Source organism: Notamacropus eugenii, chromosome 6 (assembly GCF_028372415.1).
Source record: "Notamacropus eugenii isolate mMacEug1 chromosome 6, mMacEug1.pri_v2, whole genome shotgun sequence".
NCBI classification, from domain to species: Eukaryota; Metazoa; Chordata; class Mammalia; order Diprotodontia; family Macropodidae; genus Notamacropus; species Notamacropus eugenii.
Window position 1 is genome coordinate 59,490,054 of NC_092877.1, and position 20,381 is coordinate 59,510,434.

General features: G+C 39.5%; 1 protein-coding gene across 6 annotated transcripts in view; it reads left to right on the forward strand.

Moving 5' to 3' along the window:
* Positions 1–20,381, forward strand: part of PPP2R2C (protein phosphatase 2 regulatory subunit Bgamma) — a 399,818-nt gene that overhangs the window by 266,339 nt on the left and 113,098 nt on the right. The window lies entirely within an intron of this gene.

The following is a 20,381-nucleotide window of genomic DNA, read 5'->3' on the forward strand; positions in this document are numbered from 1 at the left end:
CAGCCTATGGCAGGACCTTTTCTGGGTCTGGTTTGGCATCAAGATGGGGAAGAGCAATAGACAAATCATCTGTATCAACCTCTTCATTTTTTTTTTATTTTTTAAATAATTTATTTTTAGTTTTCAACTTTCACTTCCATAAGATTTTGAGTTTTAAATTTTCTCCCTCTCTCTCTCCTCCCCCCTCTCCAAGACAGCATGTAATCTGATATAGGATCTACTTAGACATTCTTATTAAACAGATTTTCACAATAGTCATGGTGTAAAGAAGAATTAGAACTAATGGGAGGAACTACAAGAAAGAAGAAACAAGACAAAACAGCAAAAGAAAAGGAGAGCAGATAGTCTGCTTCCATCTGTGCTCAGGCTCCAAAGTTCTTTCTCTGGATGTGGATGGTCTTTTCCATGAGTCTTTTGGCATTGTCTTAGATTCTTGAATTCCTGAGAAGAGCTAAGTCTATCAAAATCAGTCATCATACAATGTGGCTGTTACTATGTACAATGTTTTCCTAGTTCTGTTCATTTCACTCAGCATCAGTTCATATAAATCTTCTTCAGGCTTTTCTGAAGTCTACCTCCTCATCATTTCTTATAGCACAATAATATTCCATTATGTTCATACACCACAACTTGTTCATCCATTCCCCAGTTGATGGGCATCCCCTCAATTTCCAATTCTTGGCCACCACAAAAAGAGTTGCTATAAATATTTATGTACACATGGGTCCTTTCCCTGTTTTTATGATCTCTTTGGGATATAGACGTAGAAGTGTCAACCTTCATTTTATAGAGGAAAACTCTGAGATACTGGGAGTCATTAGATCTTGACCCAAATCACACAGCTGCTGTGTCAGGCTCAAGATTCAAACTCAAGTCTCCTGCTTTCAAATTTCATACCTCATCAACTTTGCTAGGGTACCTCTCATCACATAATTACTCTTTTTTTTGTAAAGCACAGTGGTTTTAATATCAATATTTGATTTCAATTCCCTTGGTCATTATTAAATGTCTTACGTTTTCTTGAAGGCTGAGAAACAGCTTCCTGGGATTTCTTCCAAGTGTGTGACTTCAGTGCTTGACTAAGGGGAACAGAAGGGCCCCATTTCCCTTCATTGCTTAAGGAAGGCAGCCCAGAGGTCAAGGCCACTGGTAAAGGTGCCAGAGAAGATAGCCCTCCCAAGGGTGGCAGATTGGTCTGGAGTGGAGACTGAATTGGACTCTGCTCTTCTCAAGCTGCCTATGGCTTCTGCTACTGTTCTGTCCTCCCCTCAGCACAGGGCCCGGTTTCCTCTGGCTGCAGTATTCAGAGTGGTAGTGGAAACGGGGTCATTGCAGGGGAGAGGACCAGCTTCCCCTATTTGACTACAGCTGAATAACTCCAAAGACAATGGCATTTGGAGCCAGACTGGGAGAGAGGATTTCCCTGGATTATTTCAGGGGAAAAAGCTCTGCTGTATCCATTAGGAACTTAGCTCAGATATATCTTCATATTCCCATTACATCTTGCCCATAGCAAACGTTTGATAAATGTTTCTTGTGGTAAATGAAATATGTTCTCAACAAGTTGCTGGTATGTTTCCAATGTGATTGATTGTAGATTAGGTTTTTGTACACTCATTTGTTTAACTAATAATGATGATAATAATAATGAGAAACATTTACATAGGACATCAAGCTTATAATTTGCTTTCCTTACAGCAGCCCTGTATGGGTGAACGTGCAAGCTATTGCTTGTTCCCATTTTACACCTGAGGAACCTGAGGATAAGAAGCTCAGAGAGGTTAAGTGATTTACCTAATTCACTCAGCTAGTAGGTGACAGACTGTATTCATATAAAGTCTCTCCTGACTTCTAAGTATTTTAACTCTTTTCACCAAAACATTCTAGAGTTTGAAGGGATCCTAGAAATTATCTAGTTTGATTCCTCTCATTTTATAGATGAGAAAATGAAGCAGAACCAGGATTAGAACCAGGGTGAAGAAAGGTAGCTCAGGAATAGAAGCATATGTTCCTCATCATCCAGTTTTGCCTGGATTTGGCATTTGATTTGGGAGACATACATTTAATTTTTTTCCATGTCCCAAGTTATTCATTCTTACTTCATCTTTCATTCTAATGTTCAGTCATAAGGATGCCCATACCTCCTCTCCTTTAGAAATTGCCTATGAAAGAGAGGGAGCCATGTAAGCACAAGGTTAAAAAATTCTTCAGGAAAATGGGGACCTCTGGGCTGCTCCAATAAGGTGGCTGCACTTCAACTTAGATTTATCAATCCCCTGCTTTATAGAAGGTCCTCTGCTGGGCATTGGAGATCTAAAAATGAAACAGAGGGTAGTGTGACATATATATAAATGTGATATAAGGTAATGTGGTAGGTGTAAAGGAGAGGGACAGGTAAAAGATATCAGGAAAGTTTCATGAGGGAGAGAATCAAGGATGTGTGCTGACAGATTTTTAAGTTTCATCTGCATCATTAACATTTTCTTCATCACTCAAGTCTAGACAATCAACAAAACAAAAAGTCACGCCCTGATTTTTAGTATTTGCTTATTTCTGAGGTGTAAATGTTCACTCTCAAAATTTAACAATAAGTCTTCAGGAGCAAGTTCAAGCTGCCTCCAGCACACCCCTGGAGAGGATTTTTTCGGGGTGGGAAGAGGAAGGGATGAGAGAGACCAGGAAAAGATTTTGTGAGAAAGTGGTACAAGGACTGAATATAGAAGGCTCCCAAGAGATAGAGAGGCAATAAACAATGCATTCTATCTATGTATTAAATGTACATACACACAGAGGAAGGAGAGAGTGGAATCAAGGTATCGTTGCAATCCAATTTGGCTGGAAAGTAGAGCTCACGAAGAGAAGTAATGTGAAATAAGAAAGGAAAAGAAGTTGACATCTGGTTGTTCAAGGGCCTTGAATGCCAAGTTTTTGTTTTGCCCTAAAGGCAACAGGGAATTTCTCTATTCTTCGAGCAATATGAGACTTGTGCATTAGTAAGATTATTTTGGCTTCTCTGTTTCATGATGCACTAGCAAGAGGCCCTATTCACCTTTCCTGTGGCAGGTTGTTGTCATTATACTGTTAAAAGACATCTATTAGATGCTAAACTTTTTTTCTTTCATCACCTGTACATTTGGCAAATACACTTTGAATCTTGGAAAACTCTCAGCTATATAGGGTTTTACCAGTGAGAAATGATTATTTCTGTGAAATGAATATGTCCTATCAGATGCTATTTCTTTGCACTTTTTTTTTTGCCAGGGTACGTTTAAGACAGACTGTCTCTCTTACTTTTTCTTGTCTGACCCATGCCAACAGTATCCTCTATTTTTCCTCACCCTACCCTGCATCCCCATATATGGATATTCTTTTGCTTAAACAACCCTGAAGCAAACCCAGCTCTAGAAATGAAATCCCAATTTGGTGTTATGGTTAGCAGGTTAGAGAACACCAGAAGAATAGCAAGTCAGGGGTTAAGAACTTTTGTGTTTATTAGAGGTGAAGATCCAGGTAGAAATCAAAGATTGCTCTTATCATAGGCTTAGGATAGAATCTAGAGTTCAGACTTCCCATGATTCTATAATCCTTCAAAATCTTTTCAATGGAATTCCAGGTTCATTGTATCTGCCATTGTATTTCTGGAGCATAAACACAAAAGAAAATTTTGAGAGAGAGAGAGTTGTGGGGTGGGGAGAGAAAAGGGGAGAGGAGACAAGCAACAGATAAATACGCATAGAGGACATGGGGTGAGAGGGGTAGACTTTGTCTCAGAAACTACCTAGGATCATATTCCTTTGCTAGCTGTCAGCAGTTCAGAGGTCACACTGAGGCCATTAGACTCACATCTGTAAATCAACTAAAAGGGACACTTGACATCATCTAGTCCAGGGGAGGGGAACCTGTGGCCTGGAGGCCACGTGTGGCCTTCTAAGTCCCTGTGTGGCCTTTTGACTGAGTCCAAGTTTTACAGAACAATTCTTCTTATTAAGGGATTTGTTCTGTGACATTTGGATTCAGTCAAAGGGCTGCACTTGAGGACTTACAGGGCCACATGTGGCCTCAAGGCCACAGGTTCCCTACCCGTGATCTAGTCTAACCAACCCATTTTTGCATTTGAAGAAGCTGAAGGTCACAGAGTTTGTGACTTGTCCAAGTTCATGCAAGTAGTAAGCCATGGAGTTTGGGTTTGAATGCAGATTTTCTTCCTCTAAATCTGGTTCTCTTTCTAGTACAACCAACTACTACCCTGGAATTTTTCCTTAGTGTCAACTGTTATCTATTAGGGAACTGTACCATCAAGGCTAGGATCAGGCAAGGAAAGACAGGATGGAGAAGAGCGGTAAAATCTAAGTCCATAGAAGGCCCATTGGGAGAGTAGGTAGCACAAACAAGAAGAGGTCAGTTTACTAACATATCAAAGCTTGGGACAAAGGCCACTCAGGGGCAAAAATGGAGTCCTTACACTGTGAGGTCTGAGTCTGCAAGAGAATCAGCAGGATCCAAGGAAGTAGGCAAAAATCCAGCCTGAGGTGAAATGAGGGTCAGCAGAGCCAGATATGGAACCTGTCGATCAAACAGGCTGATGCTCAGGCATCTCATTCTCAGAGAACTATGCTGTGAGTTTTATAGCAGGCTGTACTGGACTAAGCCTGCCTCCCTTGTAGTTGTGAATGAACCAAGGCTCACTTTCTGCTCACGTTCACTGCCTTCTTAATGCATGGTGATTCAGATGGGGAGATGGGCAAACAGGCAAGGTATGAAGAGAGCTGAGTGGTAGCAGTCAGGGAGTCAGGAATCTGGCTCTTTGAGGGTTAGTAGTTAGAATACAAGTGTGAAAGATCTGACTCCTCATGAACTTCAAAACAAGATGAAGAATGGGTATCAAGTTGGCTGGCTTGGGTCCGCATGTGTGACCTGGGAACTGGTAGCAGCTAGCAGAGGAATTTGCTTGCAGAGAGCTTTGGAGACTACAGATACATATCTCTCAACACTTGCCTTCTGTGGTTTTGCTTCAGACTGCCACAGTGAAGCAAGAATTCCATAGAGAAGATATGGAGAGATTACAGAATCATGGGATGTCAGATTATTGGGGACCTTAGAGCAAATAGTGTTAGAGCTGGAATTGAGGACTGTGCATAGAGGAGCCTATAGAATGTAGATTGTTTGAGCTGAAAGGAACAGTACAGATCAGATGTCCCAGCATGACTTGCCCAAGGTCCTACAAGTAGTCTTGTGAGAGAGCTATTATTGATCTTCTAGTTTTTCCTATTACAACATGCTGTTCTTTTGGTTTAAATGTGTTATGTCTGTCTTTGTTTTGGTAAAGGATCCCTCCTTTAACTGCTCTGGGGAATCTCCTTGCTCATGCCTCTTTCCTCATTTGGCAAGGGCTGCATGAATTTGACACGTCCTTCCCAGTGCCTTTCTCACACATAACTTTTTGATGATTTCACATAACTGCAAACTCTCAAGAGTCAAAAGGAACCTCAAAGGTCATTTGATCCAACTTGTACAGGAATTTTCTCCATAAGAATCCCTGACAAATGATGATCCAGTCAGTGAATAAATGGGCCTTTATTAAGTGCCTAGTATATACCAGGCCCTGCATGCTAAGATCTGAGGATGCAAAGAAAAGTAAATGACAAACCCTGCCCTCAAGGTTTGCACAGTCTAATGAGGGAAGTAACAGTTAAACAAATCTGTTCAAATCTAGCCTTTGCTAAGGAATCCTAGTAAAAGAGATTCTGCCAGGTCATCCCATTTCTGTTTGCAAGATGCTTCTGAGTATCCTCTTAATCCCATAGAAACAGAGATAAAGGAATCCCCACAAATCAAATTCACTTTCCCAAAGGCTCATGAGGTAATTGAGGCCCCCAAAAAGATCAGGATAGACATGGAGGCTCTAATCAGACAAGACACCTGTAGCAGAGATCCAGGGGTTCCTAGAGGTAATATTCAGTGGAGCTCTGGGTCACCATGGTAACGCTCAGACTCACTGTTCTGAGGCAGCCTTCCCAGCAAGCTGGGAGAAGGGCTTGTGTGAAATAAGCAGAAAGATTTTGGGTTTCTCCATGTTTCTCACAGGCAAGCTATGGATGAGTGTTACAAAACAGAATAGATGGTTGGGGGAGGCATGTGTACCTAATTATGCCCAGCTGGTATTCTAAGGTCTGTGGTTGTTTTAGTCCATGATGGGTACAAGCTTTTAGCACCTAGATGGCAATTCTAGGTTTAGCCAGAATCCACTTTCTGCCAGTGCTGACACCCAATAAATATGGGGCCTGGATATAATAATTGCCAACCTCTAGCTGCTGAACACCTTGTCTTATTTTTATTTGAAATTGTTGACCTGATTTATCTTCTACTGGGCGGCCTTGTTGATAAGTAGGATCATAGGATGATAGGACTCAGAGCTAGAAGGGATACTAAATAAAAATAATAATATTAAATCAACAGACGCTTATTAAGGTCTAGGCACTGTGCTAGATCTTGGGTTTACAACAACAACAACAAATTGCTACCACTGTTACTACTAGCCAATATTTATACAATGTTTTAAGGTTTGCAAGACATCTATGATCTTATTTGGTAACACAAATACAAAGATGACCACAAATTCTACCCTTCATGAGCTTAATGTTAATAATAGCTAACATTTCTGTAGCATTTTAGGATTTTGCAGAGTAATTTACATACATTATCTTACTTGGTTCTCCCAACCATCTTGTAAGGTGAAACGGAAATATTAACCATTTTACAGATGAATTTATAGATTTTATAGATGAAAAAACTGAAGCCAGGTAAATTTAAGTCACTTACAGCTCCCTCATTTTATAGATAAAGAAATGGAAGCCCAGAAAGGGGGAGTAATGATTTTTACTAATATTACATGGGTAATAAGTACCAAAACTGGGATTCAGATGAAAGTTTTCTAACTTGAAATCCAATCCTCTTTCCTCCACCCCAGGCTGCTTCTCAAGTATCTACTACTATGCTACTAAGCCTACTCTACTGGCTTAGAACATTTAAGGGACTTACTGAAGGTCATATGGGGAGGGAAGGATCTTAAAGCCCTGTCTGCTAGGACCACCCTGGGAAAGTTAGGGCAATCAACAGGGACTGAACCCTTCTGGGGACACAGGACACAGTCCAAGTTGTGATCGGAGAGCATAAACTGAAAGCGATGGTGGATGAAGTCAGTAGCATAGCATCATGTAGGGGAATGTGAAATCAAGCGGCTTTGCCTATTTGTAACAAGGCTCTTCATTTCTCTAGGTCTTGCTTCTACTGGAAATACCTTTCTTCCATGAAGCATCTTCCTCTGATTGGTTGATTCCCTCCCAAACCTCCATTTTAAGGAGAACCTTGGAGCCAATCATGTCCAATCTCACCTTGTCTTCCCCTCTCCCCCACAGAGTGTAAGCTCTTTGGGGTCAGAAGCTATCTTTTCACTTATTCCACTTACATTCCCTGTGCTTAGCACAATGCCTGGCACATAGTAAGCCCTCAATAAATGACTTATTGAATTGACTGGACTAAAATGAATGAGTTTAGACTAGGTGACCACTGAGGCCCCTTCTGTCTCTAAATTCCATAATTTACAACCATTACAACAAACAATAAATTACAATCAACAGCTGATCAAATCCAAAGACCAAGGTAGGAGGCAGAAAAGAGAGCTTGGAAGCAGAGGTTCTAAAGGGCACGAAAATTCATCATTGTAAGCTTTGGTGAGGTGATGACTTGTCCCTGCCTAGACTTTCTTGTTTATCAATTTTTTTATTGATCTCTTTTGCTCTCATCATCACTTTTATTTCTAGATTTATCCTTTCTGTTTCCTTAGTGAGCCATCTCTTAAAACAAAGATTAAAAGAGGAAAAAAATCAGTGTAGCAAAAGTAACCAATACATCAACCAAATCTGACAGTATATGAAGTTTCCATACCCAGAGTCTTCCACCTCTCCAAAGATAGATGGGAGGAGCCCTTTTCTCACCTCTAATCTGGGGCCACACTCAGTGTATACTGAAGTTGGCTAAAGGTTGTTGAGTGTATCAAGAAAGGACTGAACATATGGTCATTTGGGAAAGTATTGTCCCAGTGTCCCAAGAAGTCTTAAGCAACATTGTAAAGTAGTTCGGGGAAGAAAATACCCAGACTTCCCTCCCCATGATACACAAAGACTTTGACGGTGGAACATTGGGGTGAGGGATCTCATGGGCACATTGATGTAAGATGATCCAAAGCCCAAGGTTAGTGGCTGCTATTTTAGATCTGGCATCTGCCCTTGTTTGTGTTGTAAGGAAGCTGTCTTCAGTCACACCAGATGACTGCCGTATCCTCAGGACCACTGCCAAGGAGAGGTATGTGTCTTATCAAGGATGAGGCTAAGTCAGCAATTACATTTAAAATAGACATTGAGTCTGAGATGGCCACAGCATCCTTTGTTAAAAGTGCTGCCCCAGATCTGCCCTGACTCTGAACAATATTTATTATTTATGTGAAAATGTGACCTCAGATCAAGCATCCTTAACCCTTTTTGTGTCATAGATCCACTTGTCAGTTTTGTGAAAGCCCTTCTATGAATACTGTTTGAGGATTATGAAGGAAACCAATTTTATTGAAATATAGTTAATAAGATATATATTTTTTTAAGTTCACTAACCCCAAGTTAAGAAACCTTGTCTTAGAAGAAACATAGGATGCTGATCATCGTATTTGAAATTACTTGACCTGGTCCAATTAGATATGATACTTACTTTAAATGTATAACCTTGAACAAGTGACTTCCCTTCCCTAGGCCACAATCTCCTCATCCATAAATTGTAAAGAAATTTAGGTTTTAGTTACCAAAAGGATAAGGAGATAAGGAAGGCAGATGACGGTAAGGATAGCAATATTAGCAACAATAATGTGATGATTGCAATATTAATATGGTATTGATAGCTGGAAGTTGTAGTCTGCTTTCAGGTTTATCAACTGCTTCATATGTATGATTTCATTTGATCCTTAGAACAACCCTGAGAAACATATGCTATTCTAATCCCCATTTTATAGATGCAGAAACTTAGTTTGAGAAAGGTTGTGACTTGTTTGGGATCACAGAGCCAGTTAAGTAAGCATCTGAGGCAGGATTCAAACCCAACCTTTCTCTCACCATAGTTTCAGCGTCATCTTTATTAAGCCAGAAGCAACCAAATTCTGTGATAAAATATTGACCAGAGTGGTCATAATGGCTGGTGGGCAGTACCTGCTGTGAGGGATGGTGATTATGATGCCCCTATTCTCTTTCGGATCTCTTGGCTCTCATAGCCTTTATCATTCAGATATGTTTTATAAAGCAGTGGAGGATTCAGGTATTCAGGTATGTTTGTGAATCAGGAAAATCGAGGCAACCTTCTGGCCTTGCTGAAATCCATGTCAAATTCTCTATCCACTATACTGCTCTGGCTCTCGGAATGGTACAATGTTCTCTCAAATTTGATGACTGTTTAAAATATCAAGGTCATAGATAGAGCCTGGCAAAATGGAATCTTGGTTTGAATCTCTTCCAGGACATTAAGATTGCTAACTCATATGATTCTGAGAATTTTAGTAAGAGATAATAACTGTGATAGAAATAAAATATTTGAATACTCTGACTTCTGAAGGTCTTTCCTCTCTGCCTTTCAGATGACCACTCCTACCTTTGCCACCAGTGAGAACCCAGCATATTTTCTTACTCAGCAGATTACTCAGGGAAGCATTTTACAACATTGTGTAGAGAGATGACTCGAATTTTTCTAATAATGCCCCCATAGGACTTCTCTATTATGTCGTGTACTCTTTGGAAGTCTGCTCAAGTCTCTGGACCCCTTTTTACAGTAATGTTTTTGAAAGTATAAAAAATACATTGAATTGCAAAAGATACTGATTATATTGAAAAGCTTATCTCTTTATTCATTTATGTAATACACATATGTTCATAAATACATGCATATGCACATGTGTATGTGTGTGAAAACAAGTTCACAGACCCCAGATTAAGAATTCCTGTCTAAGAGACAGTGCATAATAGTGGGAAAAATGTTGAATTCCTGAATTCAAATCCTTCCTCTGACAGTTGCTTGCTGTGTGACCCTGGGCACTTCACTTGGCCTCCACCTTAAGCAACTCCCTGAGACAGGGGTGGGGAACTTGTACCCTCAAGGCCACGTGTGGCCTTCTAGGTCCTTGGGTGCAGCTTTTGACTGAGTCCAAGTTTTACAGAAAAAAAATCCTTTTATTAAAGGGATTTGTCCTATGAAGATATCTTAGGGCCTAAAGCAGTCACTTAGTAATTGTATTGGTCCAGGGACTTGGCCTCAGTTCCCTTGCTCCTATCAGTTGTTAATGGAGGAGTCACAGATTGTGTAATTTTCTTTGTTTTTCCTTCTTTGTCATCTTTATTCCAGATATACCTTTATTCCTATATAAAGCCTTTCTTAATAAATTTTATTAGGTGAAAGTAGTTGGAGGTAGAAATTAATGGATTGTGCCAGAATAATCAGCAGTTGAGAAGCATTCATTAAACACCGATCATGCACCAGGCAATTCACTTGACTCTAGAGATAGAAAGACAAAAGATGAGGTGGTGCTTGTTCTTAGAAAACTCACATTGTATTGATGTCGTGTGTGTGTGTGTGTGTGTGTGTGTGTGTGTGTGTGTGTACAGAATAAACATAGGACCTATTATCAAACATCAAATATAAGTAAATAAGAGAGCCACAAAATTGTAGAATAATAGATTCAGAGCTAGAATAGATTTTTGATTGTTCATTTTTTTCAGTTGTTTCCAATTCTTTGTGACCTCATTTGGGGTTCTCTTGGCAAAGATCCTGGAGTGGTTTCCCATTTCCTTCTCCAGCTCATTTTGCAGCTGAAGAAACTGAGGCAAAAAGGCTTAAGTGACTTGGCCAGGGTCACACAACCAGTAAGTGTCTGAGGCCAGATTTGGACTTATGAAGATGAGTCTTCCTGATTCTGAGGCCAGTATTGTATCTACTGTGCCACCTAGATGCCCCCTAGTCACTTTTCAGTCATATCAGACTCCTTGTGACCTGATTTGAGATTTACTTGGCAAAGATCCTAAAGTTGTTTGCCATTTCCTACTCCAACTCATTTTACAGGTGAAGAAACTGAGGCAAGCAGAGTTACTTGACTCACCCATTGTCACATAGGTAGTTAAGTGTCTGAGGCCAGATTTGAAATGACAAAGAATGACCTTTAGAAACCATCTGACTCCAACATTTTGTAATTCCGGAGACCAAGGTACAGAGAAGCTGGGTGATTTGCCTGCGGTCCCCTAGGCAGTCAGTGAAAGAGGTGAGATTTGAACTTGGTTCCTCTAACTCCAAATGTGGTTCTCTTTCCACCATACCTCAGCTGCCTCCTGCCTAGGCTTCTTTGGGCTCCTTTCTCCCATTGGGGATTTCTTCTCAAAAATCTTCATTTAAGGGAAGGGTCCCAGACCAACTCTCCCTCATTCTCAAGGCTTAGGTACCATGTCACCAATGTGTACCACCACCTCTGCTCCTACCCTGCTCTTCAGCTCCCCTTTTATATGTGGTCTTCCATTAGAATGGAAGGTCCTTGAGGACAGTGGCTATTTCTCTTTGTGCTTGTATTTGTATCTTGTATCTGTATCAAGTGTCCTTGGCACAGTGCCAGTCACAGGGTAGGTACTTTCTAACTTCTTGTTACCTACCTGGCTTTAGCACACTGTATCTGTTATAAGAATTTGAGGGATGTTGAAATTACTTTTGGCTAAAGCCAAGGGAAGGTCTTCTGGGAGAGGTGGCATTTGTAATGGTACTTGATTTCAACAGCTAGAAATGATAGAGGGACAGAATATTGCATGCACTAGAAATGGCATGAGTGAAGGTGGAGATTAGAGAAAGCATGGGACATGTCATTGAAAAATTTTTACTTTTCAGTTAGCACACATTTAACTTTTTTTGTCTCCCATCCCCTTTCAGTTGGGAAAAAAGAAAAATAAAACCCTTGTAACAAATGTACATAATCAAATGAAATTAATTTATGCATTGTTTGTATTGTAAAAAGGTACATGTCATTGTATATCTTGAATACAATCATTGCTTTGTTTAGAGATGAGTAACTTAGAATGTCATTAGTCTTCTGAAATCATAGTTGGTTACAACATCAGTCACAGTTCTTACGTCTTCCCAAATTGTTTGTCTTTATAATGTTACTGTTTTTATGTAAGTTGTTCTGGTTCTGCTCACTTCTCTCCAAATCAGTTTATACAAGTCTTCGCAGGATTCTCTGAAACCATCCTTTTTTGTTATTTCTTATTGTGCAGTAGCTATGTGACCCTGGGAAAGTTACTTAACATTATTTGTCTCAGTTCCTTATCTGTAAAATGAACTGGAGAAGGAAATGACAAACCACTCTAGTATCTTTGCCAAGAGAATCCCAAATAGGATCATAGAGAATTGGACATGAATAAAATGACTCAAATACAACAGTTAGATTAGAGTGATAATTTGTTCAGTCATTCCCGAATTGGTGGGCACCCCTTTAATTTCCAGTTGTTTGCTACTGCAGAAAAGAGCTGTTATAAATAATTTTGTACATATGGATCCTTTTCTTGTTTCTTTGATCTTATTAGGCCTAAAGAAACTGGAAATTGAGGAGATGCTTATCAATTGGGGAATGGCTGAACAGATTGTGGTATATGAATATAATAGAAATGTTGAGCAGGTGAATTTCAAAAAAATCTGGAAAGACTTACATGAACTGATGCTGAGTGAGGGGAGCAGAACCAGGAGAACATTGTATACAGCAATAGCAACATTGTGTGGTGATTAACTCTGATAGACTTAGCTCTTTTCAGCAATACAATGATCCAATAAAATTCCAAAAGACTCATGATAAAAAATGTTGTCCACAACCAGACAAAGAACTCTGAATGCAGATTGAAGCAAACTATTTTCACTTTTTTGTTGTTTGTTGTTTTTTCTTTCTCGTGGTTTTGCCCGTTTGTTCTGATTCTTCTTTCACAACATGACTTATGTGGAAATATATTTAACATGATTGCACATGTCTAACTTATATTAGATTGCTTGCTGTTGGGGAGGAGAGGAAGGGAAGGAGAAAAATTTGGAACTCAAAATTTTACAAAAAATCAATGTTGAAAACTATCTCTATATGTAATTGGGAAAAAAATTAAATATTAGTAAGGATCCTATTAGGCCTAGTAATAAAATTATAGGATATGTCCAGGTCAACAGGCACAGATCAACTGTGAGAGTTGCTGCTTTCTATGGGAAGTCTCTCTTCTTTGCCCTAACCATGCTTCCAAGTCATTCCATGTGGGCAATTAGAAAAGGACGTTTGTGTTATGACTTTATGTCAAAAGTAGGGAAAGTTTCATTGGGAAGTGCCATATAATAATTTCTGTGCTGCTTACCAGAGGGAAATTGGACCCTGCCTCCATGGCCAGCAGCCTTATAATTTCATGGCAGACCCACAGGCAAATCCATTTGTGTTAGCTCCCTCCACCTTGGGAGTCCGCCAAGCAGGCAGATGTTAACACTAGGCTAGGAGCTTGCTCAGCTTGGGATCATGATTCTTTCAGAGCCAGAAAATCCCATATGTGATCTTACATGCTGGCCTTGCTCTGCTGGAAGCACTCAAGAAAGAAAGAGGAAAAATCATTTTTAATAATTACAGTCCCTATTTATACAGCTCACTAATACTTGAAACCACTTTATATACATTCACTTAGCAGCCCTGTGAGATAGGTAGGGACTATTTTTATTTGACAAATGAGGAAGGAGAGGATTAGATAGGGGCAGATGACTTACTCAAGGTCACACAGTGGCAGTTGGGATTAACTATCTAGGTTTCCAGATTCTACATCCAGGGATCTTTCAACTTTCTCTTTTTCTTTCTATTCTCACCTTCCCTCTCCATCTCTCTCCCTTTCTCCCCTTCTCTGTCTCTCCATCTCTGTGTCTCTGTCTCTTTCTGATTTGAAAATCTAAACAGAAATGGCTTTGAAGGCAGGTCACACTCGGTGCTCTCGGGGAAAACTCTGGTAATAAATATGATACTGCCCCTGCAGCAGGTGGAACACAGGCCTCTGTGGATGGACCAGATAATGAGTGATGACAAGCACACTCTGCCTGCCTGCCTGCCGGGAATCCTGTGAGCCATCCATTCTCAGTGGCACTGCGGCCAATCCGCAGATGGGAAAAGATAAAAAGCATAGTTAAAAGGAGAAGTTAAGTTTGACTAGTTTTTTCTGATACTCCTTCGGTTGGGGAAGGAAAGCAGGGTAGACACGGAAAGTCATAATTTCAGGAGCGATGTAGAACCATGCAGTGTTCAGGGTGGAAGGGATCTTAAAATAGAGGAAACAGAATCTCAGAGCAGGAAGGTGCCCCAAAGTCAAGAGAAGTCAGCAGTCATTTACCAAGGACCTTCTGTCCTTGAGGCACTGTGCTAGGTAAGCACATTAGGCTTGAGCTTGAGACTGTTTAATTCAAATACGGCATTTCTTCCCTTAGGAAACTGAGCCCCAGAGTTGGAAAGTGACTTGCAAAGTCATACAGCAAATTGTGTGTGTGTGTGACAAATCTGGGACTAGAATCCAGTTCTCTTTACTTTCAATCTGGTCTCGCATTCAGTCAGTTAACAAACATTTATTAAGGGCTTGCTATGTGCCAGACACTAGAGATAGAAAAAAAAGGCAAAAACAGTCCCTGCTCTTAAGAGCTCACATTTTAATGGGGGAAACCCCATATAAATAATTAGATATATGAAAGATGTGTTCAGAATCGGTGGAAGGTAATCTCTGAGGGATGCTAGGCAGTTAGCACATAATTGGTTTTCAGAATCATCTCTAGGGCAGTGGGGAGTAGAGGGAAAGGAAAAAAGGAGGAAAAAAGAAAGTGACATGATAAATCTATTATATATTTAAAAGAAATAGCAAGTTGTACACAGTGGATTGGCAGTATCATGTACAGTCATCTTTTTTCTGTTCTACTATTTGTGGAAATGCTTGTTTTATTTCTTAAATTCTGAATAAAATAAATAACATTTGACAAAAGAATCAAAGGATAGAATATGCACAAAATGCTTTTCAATCCTTAAAGTAGTATATATGTTGGTTATTATGTTGATCCTGATATCTAGCCCATTGAAAATCTCCAGTAATGGGAAACTCACTACCTTGGAAAGTAACCTATTCCACTTTTGAAGATATTTGATTGTTGGCATTTTGTCTTGAACTTTGAGCTTCTTCTATGCATTGCTACTGTGTCTGCACTAGTAGAACAGATAAAATTCCCCCTTTTAAGTGACTACCTTCAGATATTTGAAGATAGGCTGAAAATTACGTTAAAAAGGCAGGGCATGTGTGGAGCAGAGAATGAGATACCTTCCCATAGAATTTGCCCTTTTATAATGCATAGGCAGTGTCCCAGGTATGGCAAATAATCATTTTCTGACTGGCATGAATGTTAAAGGGTCCCAAGCAAGCTATTTGCCCTCTCTCTGTCAGAGAGTGGAAAGAGCTGTCCATGAAGAGTCAGAAGAGATAGCTGTTATCTTGTTTTGCACAATTCTTTAGTGTTCCAGAGGGATTTGAGTATGGTATGTTAATGACCTGGCTTCATGACATAGTGATTCAAATTTCTATTCTATTCTATCCTCCATTTCTCTCAAGTTATGTCTGAGTAGAGGACCTACTTTTAGGACTATGCCATGTGAACTATTACTTCATAGTTCCTAAGTTTCATGGGTTGCCTCCAGCATTTTAGATGAACTTTCCCCACCCCTCACCCCATCATGGTGATCTTATGGGAGGTTATGGACTATAACTACACCAAAAGGGCAAGCAAAATAATTAATGGAAGGAACATAAGAACTGGTGTGACCACAGTTCCATTTGATTATTATTCCTGGGAAGCACATTTTTGTTAGCTGCTGTTTATAAAGGATTTAGTTATACTTTTCATTATAGTGGAGAGGTGACTTAGGATCTTTGAAGGCTGTACTAATGAAGTCTGGGTTCTAGAAGACTGAACCAAGTTTGAAAGACTTTGAGTATGGAGTCAGCAATGAGTCTTTTCTTCCAGAACTAGCATAGCTGGGATGGAGAGACTCATCACTAAAGAGCTGACCACCAGGCTTTCAATTCCTTGTGTAGAATAACTCATGAAACCATCTAATTAAGGTGTGGAGAGAGTCTCCACGCTCATGAAAGCATGGTTATTTTGGAGTATTAAGGAAACTGACTTTTTTTTTTTTCACTGATTACAGTGTTATGATCTATGATTGTCTTTAGCATACAGGAAATAGATTGCTTTAGCCATCTGGCCAAAGGCCCCAATATTCAATTTTATATAGCAGCTATTATTAGGGCAGCTTGGATAATTGAATTATTTGTCCTTCAGCATTTAAAAATAATCAATACTGAATCCATTTGAAATGTTTACATAATTTATTCTCAGCACTGACTCCTGTGCTAAATTGTTTTCATTATTTTAAAAAGTAATATTTAAGTCATCTTAGCATTCCAGAGGTAAACCCGTTTGCAAAGTTGTAGATACCAAATGTATGGACACCAAAGTGTAGATACTTTATGTTCTTTTTAATGGAAAGGGTAACTTTTGACTATTGATATGTTTTTTTTTCTAAAACTGATTCCATCAGGGTCCTAATAAATTCTACTCTGCTTGTTTGTAGGAGTCTTTTTCATAAAACCAATGGTTCAATGTTGCCACACACCTATCATATTTTGCCTTGTGTCATTTTTTGTGGGTACATGTTGTATCTTCCCATTAGATTATAATGCTTGAGGACAGAACTGTATTGTTTTTCATATTTATATCCTTGGTACCCTGGTGGTCTCCCTAGTGATTCCTTTCTCCTATTCATCCCATTTATAATTTGCTGCCAGATAATAGTGTTTACAATGTATCTTATATAAGTTCCCTTATTTTGCCTTATACATCTGCAATGGAGTTCGCCTTTCTCCTGGACTGTTACAATAGCCCCCAATCTCTCACCACTCTAGTCTTCTCTCCCTACTTGAATCTTTTTTCAGCTTCCAAAAGGATTTTTCTAAAGCATAGATATGACCATGTTACCCTACCAGCTAGAGAACTATTACTTCCAGGATTAAATATAAAGTCTTCTGTTTGTTATTTAAAGCTCTTGGTAACCTGACCACTTTCTAACTTTCTAGTTTTCTTGTACTCTGCCTCCTCACAATTTAGCTACATTGGTCCACTTGCAATTCCTTTAAGCATAACACTGCATCTTCTATCTCCATGCATGGACAATCCTCCACCTCTGGGATGCTCTGCCCCCTCGCATCTGACTTTCAGTTTCCCTGGCTTTAAAACTTATCTGAAATGTCACCTTCTGCAGGAGGTTTTCCTGGTTTCTCCAGCTGCTAGGAAGTACATTTCCTTTCAGATTACTTTCCATCTAGAAGTCTTATATATCTCATATGTGTCTAGTTATTTCTTTGTTGTCTCCCCCATTAGATGTAGACATCTTGAAGGCTTAATATGTGCTTGTTGATGGACTAGTGAGTCCATGATCTAATAATCCATGCCCTTGCATAGGATGACTGCCTATGCAGTCATCTGCCTAATAAGACTGCCTGATAAGAGTTTGTTGAATTGAGCTGTATGCCTTTGGAATGAGAAGGAAAGACTCAGCTCTATTACCACCTCCATATCCGCTCTCTGGGTTCTTTCAGTTCCTAGTTCTCTCCTTTGCACCTACCTGATAATTATCTTGAATATGTAATTAGCTATCTGTATACAGATTAACAGCTGTAGAGTAAGGGCTATATCACTAGTCTCTTTCACAGAGCAGGTTCTTTATAAATTCTTATTGAATTGAAAATAAAAGAAAAAAAGAGAGGACTATATAATCTGAGGTGCTTAGTTCAATCTAGCAAGCATGTATTACACACACACATACATATATATATATACATACTGCATGTATGGAAAAATAAATGTATATATTTATATTTAAATACATACCTGTATATGTATGCATGTAGATGTATGTGTATGTGCGTGTGTGTATCTCACTTACCAAGTACCTCTGATGCCTCCTCTACAGTATCTTTTGCATTCTTTCCTCCCTCTTTAGTCCAGTTGCTAACATCTCGTCTGGACTGTTCCAGCCTCCTCATGTTCTCCCTTCTGCACTCTCTCTTCACTCTAGGACATGCTTCTTCCTGTTACCAGAAGCATGTCTTTGTGCTCTAGGTTCTAGTAGAAGGGTTCTTAAACTTTTTTGTGTCATGGACCCCTCTTCCTTTTGGAAACCAGTGATGTTGAAATAGTTAACCAAATAATATTTTTTTTTAAAGCTCACAGGCTCCAGGTTAAGAACTCCAGGTTCACCAAAGGGATCTCTTCTCTGCCTCTGGAATGACTTGTATTTAACTGCCTCTCTGGCCTTGTCATGCTATTCCCACGGCTTGAGATGAGCTCTATCCTCCCCTCTCTCTGTTAACTTTTCTTCCTATCCTTTAAAATCCACCTCAGATATTACCTCCTTCACAAAGCCTCTGCTCCTTGTTTGTTTTTTAATCTCCCTCTAAATTAATGACACTTTAAACCTCATCAAGATACTTAGACACATTGAATCAACAGCTGAGAGGTGTCTGGGATGAGGGAGACCTTAGCAGTGACCCAATCTCACTTATTTTGCAGATGAACTGAGACCCAGAGAAGTGGATTGGATTGCCCAACCTTGTGCAAATTCTAAGCAGTAGGGTTGTGATTCAAACTCAGGTCCTTTAACACCAAAGTCAGAGCAATTTCCACTAGGCTATAGACTTTTCACAGTTTACATGTTGTTCAGTCATTTTTCAGTTGTATCTGACTCTTCATGACCCAATTGGGGTTTTCTTGGCAAAGATATTGGAGTAATTAGCCATTTACTGTTTGTTCATTTTACAGAGGAAGAAACTAAAGCAAACAGAATTAAGTAACTTGCTCAAGGTCACATAGTTAGTAAGTGTCTGAGGCTGGATTTGAACTCAGGAAGATGTCTTCCTAACTCTAGGCCCAGCACTCCATTCACTGTGCCACTTAGCACCCTACCAGAGTACTTTACTCTGCCCCACAGATTGCTTAATAAATATTTTTTTGGGTTGGATGAAACTTATTTCAAAACTAAGTTCCTTGGATTCTTGCCTGGCTTTTAAATCACCCTTTTAAATTTTCTTTGGTCAATACCCATATGGATTTCTGGACTGTATATATGCTGCTTACCTCTAGTCCATCTCCCTCATTGCCTCATGAGAATTTTGTTGCATAATGCTTGGCATAGTTTATGGTATTTCTTACATTGCATTGTCTTATGGAAGTGGCTCTCCTTGTTTCTGGCTCCTTGCTCTTGGAAGCATTATTACAACAGACTGAGCTCCATTGACCTGAAAAATTGACTCAACCTAAAAACCTGGCCATTGGCATGACCTGTTGTGGGTCCTATTACCCAGTAGATTGGTTCAAGGAACATTAGTACAATAGATTTTGCTCTGATGCATTGATGAATGGATGAACAAACATTCCAAAAGAGCTTATTTAGCAGCAAAGGAATTGAGAAAGGTTTCTGTGATAGAGCTCAGATAAAAGAAAACATGACTAATGTTTGCCTGGCAGCCAGTTGCATCTGGTGGTTTTCATTGGCAAGTAATTTCAACATTTATTCAGTGGATCAATAAAAGTGATTTCTTCCCCCAGTCCAACGCTCTGGCCCCAACACAAAGCCAGTTTTTAAGAAATAAAGGAAAAGTAAGCAAGTGACCTCTTGTGATAGAGAATACATACTGTATGTACGTGTCTCAAGTGCAGAGGCAGTCCATCTCTTCTGTTTCTATTATTTTTTGAGCCTTATGGGAATTCTAGTCATAAATCTGACACTTAAAAGTTGGGTGACCTTGGGTGAGCTATTAGATATCAGCCTCAAGTTTCCTCTTCTATAAAACAGAGGTAGCAACATCTTATTCTATAAGGTTAATTGGAAGATGAAATTTTCTCATGTATGCAAAAATGTTTCAGATGTTGTGAAACACTATATCAATGTATGCTGTCATGGAAAGATGTACTTAGAATACTACATTTTACTAGTAATCAAATAATATCAGGGTGAAGCATTTGAGTAGATCAACTTAGGAAGCTGAATGGGAGAAGTCATTTCTATGCCCTAAAGCAGATTGACTCACTCCTTTTTGACATAGGACCAGACCTAAACCCAGGTATTCCTGATTCCAAGCCCAGCCCTCTGACTCACGTCTTCATGCTAGATGACTATAATTTCTAAATATAGTGCCCATAGACAATAATAATAGCTAGCATTG